Source organism: Gavialis gangeticus, unplaced genomic scaffold (assembly GCF_001723915.1).
Source record: "Gavialis gangeticus isolate Ggan-Ray unplaced genomic scaffold, GavGan_comp1, whole genome shotgun sequence".
Lineage (NCBI taxonomy): Eukaryota > Metazoa > Chordata > Crocodylia > Gavialidae > Gavialis > Gavialis gangeticus.
The window spans coordinates 22441772-22452954 of record NW_017729000.1 but is presented as its reverse complement, the minus strand read 5'-3'; positions in this window follow the sequence as shown (position 1 = coordinate 22452954).

Below are 11183 nucleotides of genomic sequence, written 5' to 3'. Positions count from 1 at the left end.
CCTGTCACCTGTCTTTCAGCTGAAGCTCTATCTATTGTCAGCTCCTGTGCATCTTGCTGTTTGGAAATCATTTCCATGATAGTTTGTCTATAAAGTTATGTGATTCCCTTCTCAGGAATCTAAACCTGAGTTTCAAAAGTTCAGATGGACATCAAATTTAATAAACGCAGTCCATGTATTTGTCAGGGGTACAGGACATTCTGGTTATTTGGTCACTTCAAAGGGCTTGCAAATAATGGTGAATTATTCAGTACTGAGCAATTACTAGGAAGCAATAATGAGGGGAGAAGGAGAAGAACCATGCTGAGAAATAATGGGAATGATGGCGAAGTATTCTACAGGCAAATAACTAGTTTCCTGTATATCCTCAACTTGTTTACAAGAAGATATGCTGAATCCGTTATCTTTAGGCTGAGGTTTTAAAATCACTGTAAGAAGTGCTGCAGTGGAGGTCATGCAAAGGACTGATGGATGGAAATCTGTAGATGTTTCTAGTTCTTGTAGAATAATTAGGAAAGCAGAGTGCGGTCTGTTTGGATCATCCTTGGACATTGAGTTTCTGATATTCCTTTCAGAGCCTTCATCTGCTTTTGGTTCGACTAAACCAGAGCCTAGAAAAGCAGAAGATACAAACATGGCTAGAAATGGAGTGAGTACAGAATTTCTAATACAGAAGTGATATTTCTTGTCCAGTATGGAAACTAGCCTTTGCATTTTGACTGTTAACTAAAATGAATGGCCAGATCCTTGCTCTGGCCTTAGACAAAGCTCCCAAGAGCAGAAGGCTACAGAGAAAAGTTGATTAACAGGGCATGATTCGCTGTGGTCCTGCATCACCTGCAATTATTTGCACCTGTGCAGAATTATTGGAAAATGCTACAAGTGTGGTTTGGAAGCATTTTTATACCTTCTGGTACATAGTACAGGACAAGGAGGAACTGGGCAGTCAGACTGTAAGTTCATAAGTGCAAAAAAAGCCTTGTTCTTGCTGGCATTGCCAGCTCCAGCAACATCTGGTCTAAACCCCCAGCTCTTGGAGTCATGTGATTTACGTGAGTATCACAACTTCTGTAATAAGAAGGCACATTTCTTGCCTTCATTATTGCATGCAAAAATTAAAAATGTGGACAATAATAGCTTTCAAACCAGAAATCAAATATGAAGAGGCTTTGTATGTGTGTGCATGTAATATATGCAAGTAATATATATATATATATAAAAACCCTTTTCTTGACTCTTTTGAGGTGCCTGACTTGTGAATTTTGAACAAAACCTTTTTGCTGTAGCACTTCTGCTCCATGACTATTCTCATTTACTTCATTTACTCAACCAGAGTGAAAGTGGCACAATCAGATCCTATATATTACTACAGTGCCTAGCACAATGTCACTTTATCCGAACTGGGGCCTTTATGTATTACAAATGCCATGCAGTTTTACTGACTAACCCAGGATGGGGTGGAAGGAGAGAGCTCACCTTGCCTGAGGTGATAGGAGAAGGGAGGAGTTGTCCTATTGAAAAAGACCAATATTTCATCTGTTCACCTGTTGTCTTTCATTCTGTTGAAGCTCTAGTGATTGTCAACTCCTGTACATCAAGTAAGAAGTCTTGCTTCGGAGATCATATCTATGATATTTTGGTTTGTAAAGCTATTCACTTCTCTTCTCAGAAATCTAAGCCTGAGCTTCAAAAGCTCATATGGATGTAAAATTTAAATGCAGTCCACATGGCCATAATACAATACAAATTGTAAAACAGTAGTGACCATGTATCTCTAACTTTTACAAGGATCAGTGGGAGATGGCAAAGTGCAGCATATGTCATTTGGCCTATGTAGGGTTGTTCAATACCATTTTGCGAGATGTGTCCTGAAAAATGAAGGTAGTTGAAGGATCTCTCTCCCTGGAAGCGTGGATTTTCTGTGTGAGTAGAGCACTTGCAATTGACTTCCACAAGGGCTGCCTTTATTTTTAAACACATAGCATGAGGCTGATCAGATATTATCACTCACGACCTTTCTCTCCTGCTGCAACATTAGAACCAACGTGCATAGCCTACTTATCTCTGGCTTTTAGGCTTGGCCAGCCGGGGTCGCAGGCTGTGTTGTAGGGCTCTGAATCCTTCTGCCCTGTATTTGGTGTCAGTTTCTGCATGAAAGGAAAATGCCACTTGGCTGTTCTGAGCCTTGTTTGGCGATAATGCTGCATGTGTCCCTCTGTTCCTGCGATAAGCGCCCAAAGGGCAGGCAGGGAGAACGTCTCTGCAGGGATCAGTACACACCAGGCCCTATAGATAGAACCACATATATATAGAACAACATGAAAGCTTTTCACTTTCTTCTTTTCAACAGCACGATGGGTAAATATCACATACAGCCACACTTTCTAACCTGACCCTCCCAAAGGTCTGGTCTTTCTGTATCCACAAGTCCTTTAGTTCACATCCATCCTAAACTGGAAGAGGGGGAAGGGGATGGAGATTTGGAAACAAAGCACACTGCAAAGAATAATTGTGTAACCTTGCCAGCATGTTCACAAAGAAGAGATGGCTGTGGATGGATTTCCCTTTGTCTTTAGTTTAGTCATCTATTCATTTTTATGGTTTTCTACTTGGATTGTTACCTTTTCATAGGCATCACAAAATTACCTTGTGGAGGGGGATCACCCTTTCATTCTACTGCTGTAGGTATTTTTTTTTTTTTTTTATAAAGATCACTGTCTCTGTGACATCTAGCTGCTTTTATCAAGGCAAGGCTCTCTGTAAGAGAAGTCACTCCTGAATCAGTCTCTTGGTCCATCCAGCCTAATGTCCTATCTTTGATGTTGACTAATATCTCATGCCTGTAAGGAAGGTGAAAATACATGTCATGAACCTATGACACTCTGTAGTTTGGACTGGCCAAGGGGAGAATTTCTTTCTGACCCCTGTTCTCTATTGCACTAAATTTGTTTCATATATCTAGAGATAAAATGCACATGCTGAATCCAGGGGTGGAAGTTGTAGCCGTGTTGGTCTAAGGAAAAAGGCAGACAAGGTTCTTTGGGTGAATCTGATATCATTTATTCCATCCAGGAAGAGCACACACCAACTGCAGAGACTTCCTCAGCCTGACAAAGGGTTTTTAAACCTGAAAGCTTGCCAATTTTTCCCCAACTATTTAAGTTGGTCTAATAAAAGATATCAGATTCACCCAAAGAACCTTGTCTGCCTATATTTAGTCCATGATTTTTTGTATCCAGTAGATTGATGAAGTGAAGTTTGTAGGCTATGGCCTCCCCTTCATCACCCTCCTGGATACAAAAAATCATGGACTAAATATAGATATTGGAGTTATGGCACATTGTAACCTGCCTGCTGTCTGATAATCCCAGGTAACCTCTCTACATTTTACCAGCTACGCTGTATCACAAGGGCACCATTCCCCCTTCCCTGTCCCCCCCTCCTCCTACCTGTCTCACACCTACTCTCTCTCACCTCTGATCCTTACTGCTATGCATGTGCATTTTCACAGACCTGCATTTTGCATATTGTCTTCTGTCTCATCCAGGCTTGAAGAAGGGTGTTTGTCCCTGAAAGCTTGCAAAGAACAATTTTTTCAACTATTTAGTTGGTCTAATAAAAGATACCAGTTTTTTGATAAAATTTTCTGCTAATTTATGTCCTGATCCTCTGCAGGGATATATATGTGCTTGGCTTTGAATACATGCATGATCCACTAAACTCTGTGGACATACTTAAAGTTAAGGATGTGGAATTTATACTCCCACGTGAGTGTAATGCACTAGTTCACTGGCTTTGCTGTGCTTGCGCATGTAAGTCAGCACAGAATTTGGGTTTGTAGATTTAAATAGGGTTTCTTCTCTCCCAGAACATCTCCCTTTCAGAAAACTTTAAGAACACCCTAATACATCATTTCCACTGTAGCATCACAAAGAAGATGATGCTGAGATGTAAAGGAGAAGCCGTTAACTAAAAAACTAGTAGCTAAAACAATAAGGAAAAAAATGCGGAGTACTTTCAGTCCAATGACTCTTTATCTTGTAAATCATGTTTTGCTTCTGTAGAGTAATTCCAGCAGATATAAAATATCCTTCTGTGTTGGCCTACAAACCTCCACCTCAGTGCTTCAGATCTGGTTTAGTGCTGCTGTAACAATAACCAGATGTTTGTTGTTCATTGAAACATCTGAATCCAAGACACCCTGTCCATGACTCGAGGGGAGAAAAGTTCCTCTGCGTAAGTGGAGCTGCTTTATATTTCATGTGAGCCCCACACACAGTTTAGACCTGCTACAGCCCACTCCAGCTGCCTTCTGCTCATCCCCCACAGACTGTTGTTGACAATTGGCATCATGGGCTTTACTCTGTGAAGGCAATGAAAATGGAAGCAGAATAAATGGGGAAACTGAAATGGAGCATTAGAGAGACTCACCACAGGTTGTCTCTGGTAGCCAAGTGCAAGCCTCCACTCTCAGTCTACCTTCTGACAGATAGTTATTCTCAGTACTGTGCTGGGACTGCAATGGGCCAGGTACTGTGCAAACACTGAGCAAGAAAGTGGTCCTGTACTAAAGACCTTGCAATCTAAGTATAAGATGGCACGAGAGAGCAGATGGCTACAGACAGAGGGGGAGGCGTAAGGGTGTGATGAGCTGGGGTCTCGGCACATCAGGAGCATAAGACTCATCAGGTTTTTGTAGGTATCGTGGCACAGGAAAGTTGTATGGAGGGATTTGAATTGGGTATTTACATGGCCCTTTTAAGTGTGAGGATGGCAGGGAGAAGGCACGAGGGTACTTATTTGCAAATCTAACAAGTTGGCACTGGGGGCTGGTGTTATGGGCCATTCAGGAGGGAGCTGATCTAATACTGAATGAGGGATTATGGGATAGGTTGAGGAAAGGCTGTAGTGTAAAGGGCCTTGAAAGTGAAGACAAGCAGCTTGTTTTTACCACACAATTTTCCTCTAATGAATATGGAAAGAAAAAAAGCTGGTTTTTAGTGAAGGTTCTGGTGGTCCACTGGTTTATGTTGTAGCTGCAGTTGGGCCTGGACATGGCTATACAGAAACATCTTTTGGTTAGTTTACTACTATTCTTATGACCTTTTTCCCTCATGTATTGCAGCAGCCTAAATAAAGTGGCCCCTACTCATCTCATGCAGGTGTAACTAACTGTTCACCAGATTTAGACTTGTCAAATGACATGAGTGCACTGAAGTTTTCATATTGAATATCTTTTTCTAGCAGCTGCCATTTATCCTAGGTGCCACTGGGTGGCACTGCAAAATCATCTTCCACCATGTCCAACACCCTTCCAACACTTACCTAGCCAACTGCAAAGCAAAACTGAGGATTTGGATAGGGAATTCTGAATTGGCATTGATTGTCCAAATAAAATAGAAGGAAAGTGCAAATAATACGTGTCCAAGGGCTGCCTCTTCATAAACACCTTCTTGTGTTCTACGCACAAAATTAGCTTTAGGTGTACGGAGGGCAAACTCTGGTTAATATACCTATGGGGCAGTTGACCACCAGGGTTTCATTTGCTGCTGTTTTTATTCCCCACCACACCCTGCCTTTCCCCCACCTCCACTCCCCTTCCTCCAGTTATTGACCTGATAATTGGTCAGGGCTGGATACTTTGCTACTATCTGCATTCCCCTTAGAGTGGTGAATTAAACAGGCCCTGATTTGAGCAAGGTACTTAAGCACATGCCTACCTTGTGAATAGACTACACCCATGAGTTGGACTAAGCCTGGCCTACCTGGTTCACTCTTTCCTTCAGCACCCACTCTGTCACTGTGAGGCTTCTGGGCAAGATAGACCTATGATCTGACCCAGTAAATGGCAATTCTGATGGTCTTAAGTACATGCTGAAGTACTTTGCTGCTCCAGAGTCAAAATGGTGTTGTTAGCACTGCAAGCTGAGTCTGGGGGAGGTTTAAGGGGCTTTGTTCACCTCTTACCAGCTAATTTGTACATGGTTGGCATGGTGTGCTTCTGGCAGCACTTATCCCAAATTACCAGTGTTTTGCAGGTAGTTCACCTTGGCTGGTTACTTCTGTAACGCCTGCAGGTAACGACGAGTTCTGTTTGCAACTGAAGGCAGGGGAATTTTTTCCCCATTTTTAACGGGAATAAAACTAAAACCAAGATGTTACAGACTTAACCAAAATAAGAAGCTCAAGGTGCTCCTTTTGACATCTAATTGGTACAACAGAAAGGGGCTATATTCATGAATGTGCATATCAGAAACCTCTCCCCTGGAATTCTTCATATAGGAAACCACTTAGTGGTGGTAGAAGTGACTTTGTTTGGTTTATAAACAGAGAATGTGAACCAAGAATGTAAATAAAAATATACTCACTTCCCACATCAATTTTCAGGAGGTTTTAGATTGTGTTGTATGTGCGCCCAGTTAAGTTTGTTTATTCTAAAAAAGAGAGTCTTTTTATGTCTGATGATGCACAGAGAAGTTTATGCTCTTGGGTGTACTATGTTGATCCATGTTAAGTTGAAGGAACATTTTTCAGGTTTAAAAAATCATCTTTATATGTGCCTCTGATTGTACCACAAACCCCCATCTTTGACTAGGAACTCTAAAAGAATGTCTAAAATCAAACTAAATTGCCATCAGTGGACATTAACTATTTGTACCTTGCTCAATCTGCCTTTTGAAAATGGCGTAGGGGCCTGATCTTGCAGACATTTATGATCAACTCCAAATACACACACAAGCAGTTCCATTAACTATATAATGTGTAACTTTCTTTATGTACCGGGGACTGTGTCATTCCTCTTCTTTTTAAGCTCTGGCACGAGTAGCAGTTCAGTACTGAAGTTCAGTATTGTGTGGGACAAAATGTTCAGAAATGGCCACTGATTTTTTTTTTTTTTGGGTGTGTTTGGGTTTGACTTCCAGAAATGCCAAACACCCACCACCCTGGTAGAAGTCATTGTGCAATGTGACTGTGGGTGGCCAGTAGCCTGTGAAAATCATGGTCAAAGTCTCTTGAGTCTCACACCCACTATCACTGACCACTTTGCAAAATTTTGGCAGAAGCGGTTAGGTGGAAAACTGGGAATTGGGGCACCTGTGTCCCATTCCTGACTCTGCCATGGACTTCCCATGTGAACTTGAGTAAGAGTTTTACCATCTCTGAAATAGCCCTCTTCACAACAGGAGTTTTGTTAGGCTTAATTGATTTCTCAAGCATATGGGAAATCTTGGCCAGGAAGGGCAAAGTGTTTGTACTAAACAGTATTTTCCATATTGTTTTGAGTGAATTAGTCCCTCTGAAGTTGCACCCTGTGTGATGCTGAAAGAAATGCCATATTTCCCCCTGACAGGAGCTTGAATAACTTGTAGTTTTCAGCTTCCTATATGTTTGGCCACCCTGATTTTACAGAAAAATAACACTACTGTGGCATAATTTGTTGCTCTAACTTTGTCTGTTAACACTTAACATGGCAGTTTCTTCACCTTATCTGATTACTTCTCTAGCATCTGCAAGTGAGTTCTGTGGTATTTTCATCCCCCCCATGAGGATTTATGGTGACCTTTCAGAGACCTCCATCATTGGATCAATACACTTGTGACACCTGTAGATCAACATAAACTTGACCCCTGGTCTGAACTGATCCATCACTAGGAGGCTCCTGCTTAAAAGCATCCCCCACTCCAGGGGAGCAATGCGGTTTGAGATGCAAGGAAATAGCAGCCAGGGTAGGGCACCTCAAATGGCTGCCTCAAGGTCAAAAGTCAAAGTGATAAAACCCAAATCCATCTGTGTTACTTTGGGGTATCGGCCTATAAGTGACAGCACTGGCCCATGGAAGGGAACTGCTGCTTGTTGTACAGAGACCTGGTTCGCTGGTGCTTTCTTTGGACTAATGGGGGCTGACTGGTGATAGACTTAATTGTGTCACCAGTCACTTACAGATGCCTGAACAGTTTGGCCCCTACAGATTATTATATGCTGTACGCTGAAATCAATGGTAAGTCTCTCTGCTGTGCACTTATTTGTTTTATGTTACTAAAATGTAGCCTTTGGCAATCTGAGCTGCTGACGCTTCAAAGTAAAACTACTGCCACCTTTGATTTGGTGACAGTCCTGCTTCTGTTCCTTATTTACCAATGGCAGTTACCAGATATAAAGATAGAAGCTTTTAAAAGTGTCAAATGGTAATTCTGCTGCTCACTTTTCCTGTACCTCAGCTCCTGGGGGATCCACCTTTTCCCTTGAACTCAGTTCACATTTTGAATTAAATACTTAAACCACCATTAACAATACAGAACATTCCTTCATGTAGATCACCCAGTACTCTTTGGTTTTGTCCAACTATTTAGCACTTTTGCACTGTAAAGCAGAGACTATATACTACTTTCTTTTGCGCACCACCAGACATAGAAAATAAAGGATAATAGTGCCTCACAAGAATTCCCACCTGATACTTGTGACATGATGCTCAAGATTGAAGTACCTTGTCTGAAACTCTGCAGTACCAGTGTGAAAACCGGGGCTTTCCTGACCTCACAGCCCATGCTAAGATCTCACTGCCTCTTTGATGAGCTTGTAACAAAAAAATAAATTGCTAATGCCATGGCAATGCTGAAATATGCAGCTGAAGCAAGATCATCTTTGATTTTTCAACTTTTTTTTTTTTTTACCAGACATCAGCAGATCCTTAAGGTATTTCAAATGGAAAGTGGCCTATTCTTTGTTGCAGCCAAATGTAATGAAAAAGGTTCTGCAGGCTGCCTGGTTCTTTCCAACTGATTTTGAACCCAGGCTGGTCTGAATTTAATTTTTCCTTTAGTAGCCAGGTGGCATACAAGTATCTTTGTTAACACAATTGCAGGGAAATGGGTTCAAAGTAGACCTTTGGTTTGAAAGCCTCTGCCTGTCTAATACATTCTTAAGAGGATGGTGCTCTTCAACTGGCATACACCAAAATTTGCAAAGTTTCTGGTGTAATGCTTTTGAACATAAGAAGGAACAAGATGGTGTAAGTGGAAACTAATTGCTTTTATAGCCTCTCCTGTCCCAGACACCTGTACCTCACCCTGATGCCTGTCATTTGTGCTCTCTCAACATGCCACATGGACTTCTGGATGAAAGAGTGTAGTAGACCTAATGAGTTGCAGTGTCTTGATTTCAGCTTCAGCATGGAACAGCTGTTTGTAGAGAACTAACCTGCTCTGGAAATAAAAGGAATGACCATCTGGAAGGGAAGGGAATAGCTAGAAGGCATTTCTTTATACTGTATGCTTAATCTAGGCTTCCTATCTTTCAAGAATCATCTTGAAAGGCCAACTAGCTAACTTCTCCAGGAAACAGTCCTTATGCACATTCTTCTTGCTTCTGTGATAAAGACTGATTGTCAATGAATGTCAAATTATATAGAGTAACTCCTCTTATTTGGATGAGTGATCACTCGCAGAACAAATACTCAGCAAACACTCGAAATGCTTTTTCTCACAGTGCAACCTACTTATAGAGAAACCAGTTTTCCCCAAAAGCTCTGTGTTCCATGGAAAGGGATCACTAGACCCAGGGTTGCAGTTTGTATGTCAGCGTGAAACTAGAGAAGAGCTCTGAACTAGAATGCTTGGTTGAAACTGCCCTGATTTTTTTAAAACTGCCCTTTACAGGCCTATTTGTGCTTTTTGTCATAGATTCAAAAAATGTTAAGGCCAGAAAGGGCCGTTTGATCATCTGTACTAACTACTTATATAGCACAGGCTGAGGTATCTCTCCTTCTTTAGTACTTTCATTACTTCACCTGTTTAGTGTGTCATCTGACAGTATAGTACCTTGCTGATCCACTGTGGTCAGGACTGAGGGCTCTTTCCACCACCACCTAGATTTGATTCTTGACCTGACAAGGCAGGAAATGTTGGGGGAGAGAGGAGGAATCCATTTTTGATTTAAATTATCTTCTGCATGATGGTGGACAGGGGAATCCACTGAGCCTAACTTCAGTATAGATAGATGCAGAATGTAAATCTGAATTTGAATTTGAGTGTTACTTGCCACTGGTGGTAGCAAGACCAAAGAGATTTTTATCACCTAGGGAAAAAATAAAGTAGGTTATGTGTGTGTGCATGTTCCCCATTTGCACATAGCACAATATTCACACTTTTTCGTATCTCCACAGAGATCTCTATGCAGTATAAATGAGAAACAGAAAATAGTCCATTCTGAAGTATCCAGTCCAAGATAGTGGCTAAGTAGTTGCTGCAGGAGCCAGGACTTCTAGGTCTTTTTTCCCCAGTTCTCTTGCTGACACATTGAATGGCTTTGAGAAAACCTCTTACTTTTTTTCCACAGGGAAAATGTTGAAAACAGCAATCTTTTCCACAGTCATCTGGGTACTATGATTCCTTATTCAAGCTTTCTGGGGGAAACTGATTTCACTTTATGCAAGTTGCACTGCATGGAATGGAAGTTTTGATCTCCAGTGAGCGATCAAAAACAAAAAAGAAACGGTTACTTTTATTAAAACACTAAATGAATGCTAAATGTTAGTAGCCTAGAATGGAAAGAGTTGGAGAAGTGCAAAGTATTATTTTCATTTGGATCTGAAACAGCATCAGTTAAAGTAGATAGTGTATTTTGGTGGATGTAGCCATTGGTCATTGAGCATGCACATAGCTGATTTTACAAGGCACAGCAGACCACTGCCTTGTAGGTTCATTTTAGTGTGTGTAATCTGGACATGAAATGCCAAAAGTCATCCATCATCTCCTGTTTTGACCTTGTAAGAGTCTGTCCTGTGCAAGGCTAGCAGTTAGAAAATATGGTAATGAAGACAGGACATGAAAGGGCTTTTCATTAGCTGATCAAAGGGCAGAGTATAGTGTGTTTTATAACTAGAATATTGAGAGAGAAAAAGGAAAAATGTGGCTTGGAGAGAGACAAGAGAATAAGGCACATGGACAGTCCAGAGAGAGTTTGAGGTTAGCTTACATTTCCTGCAGTGTTTTGTTCTTTAGTTCATAATTTTTAGTCTAGAAACATCTATATTATGTTACTGGATTCACTTTTTCATTTTGTGCCTACAGTGCCAATGTCACCTTTGTATTGGAGGAATTGTGGGTTCAACCAGACTGTAACCTCCAGGGGTCCCACAATGGGAATCTGTGACTTGCAGTCATGCATGATGTCAATGGCAGGGC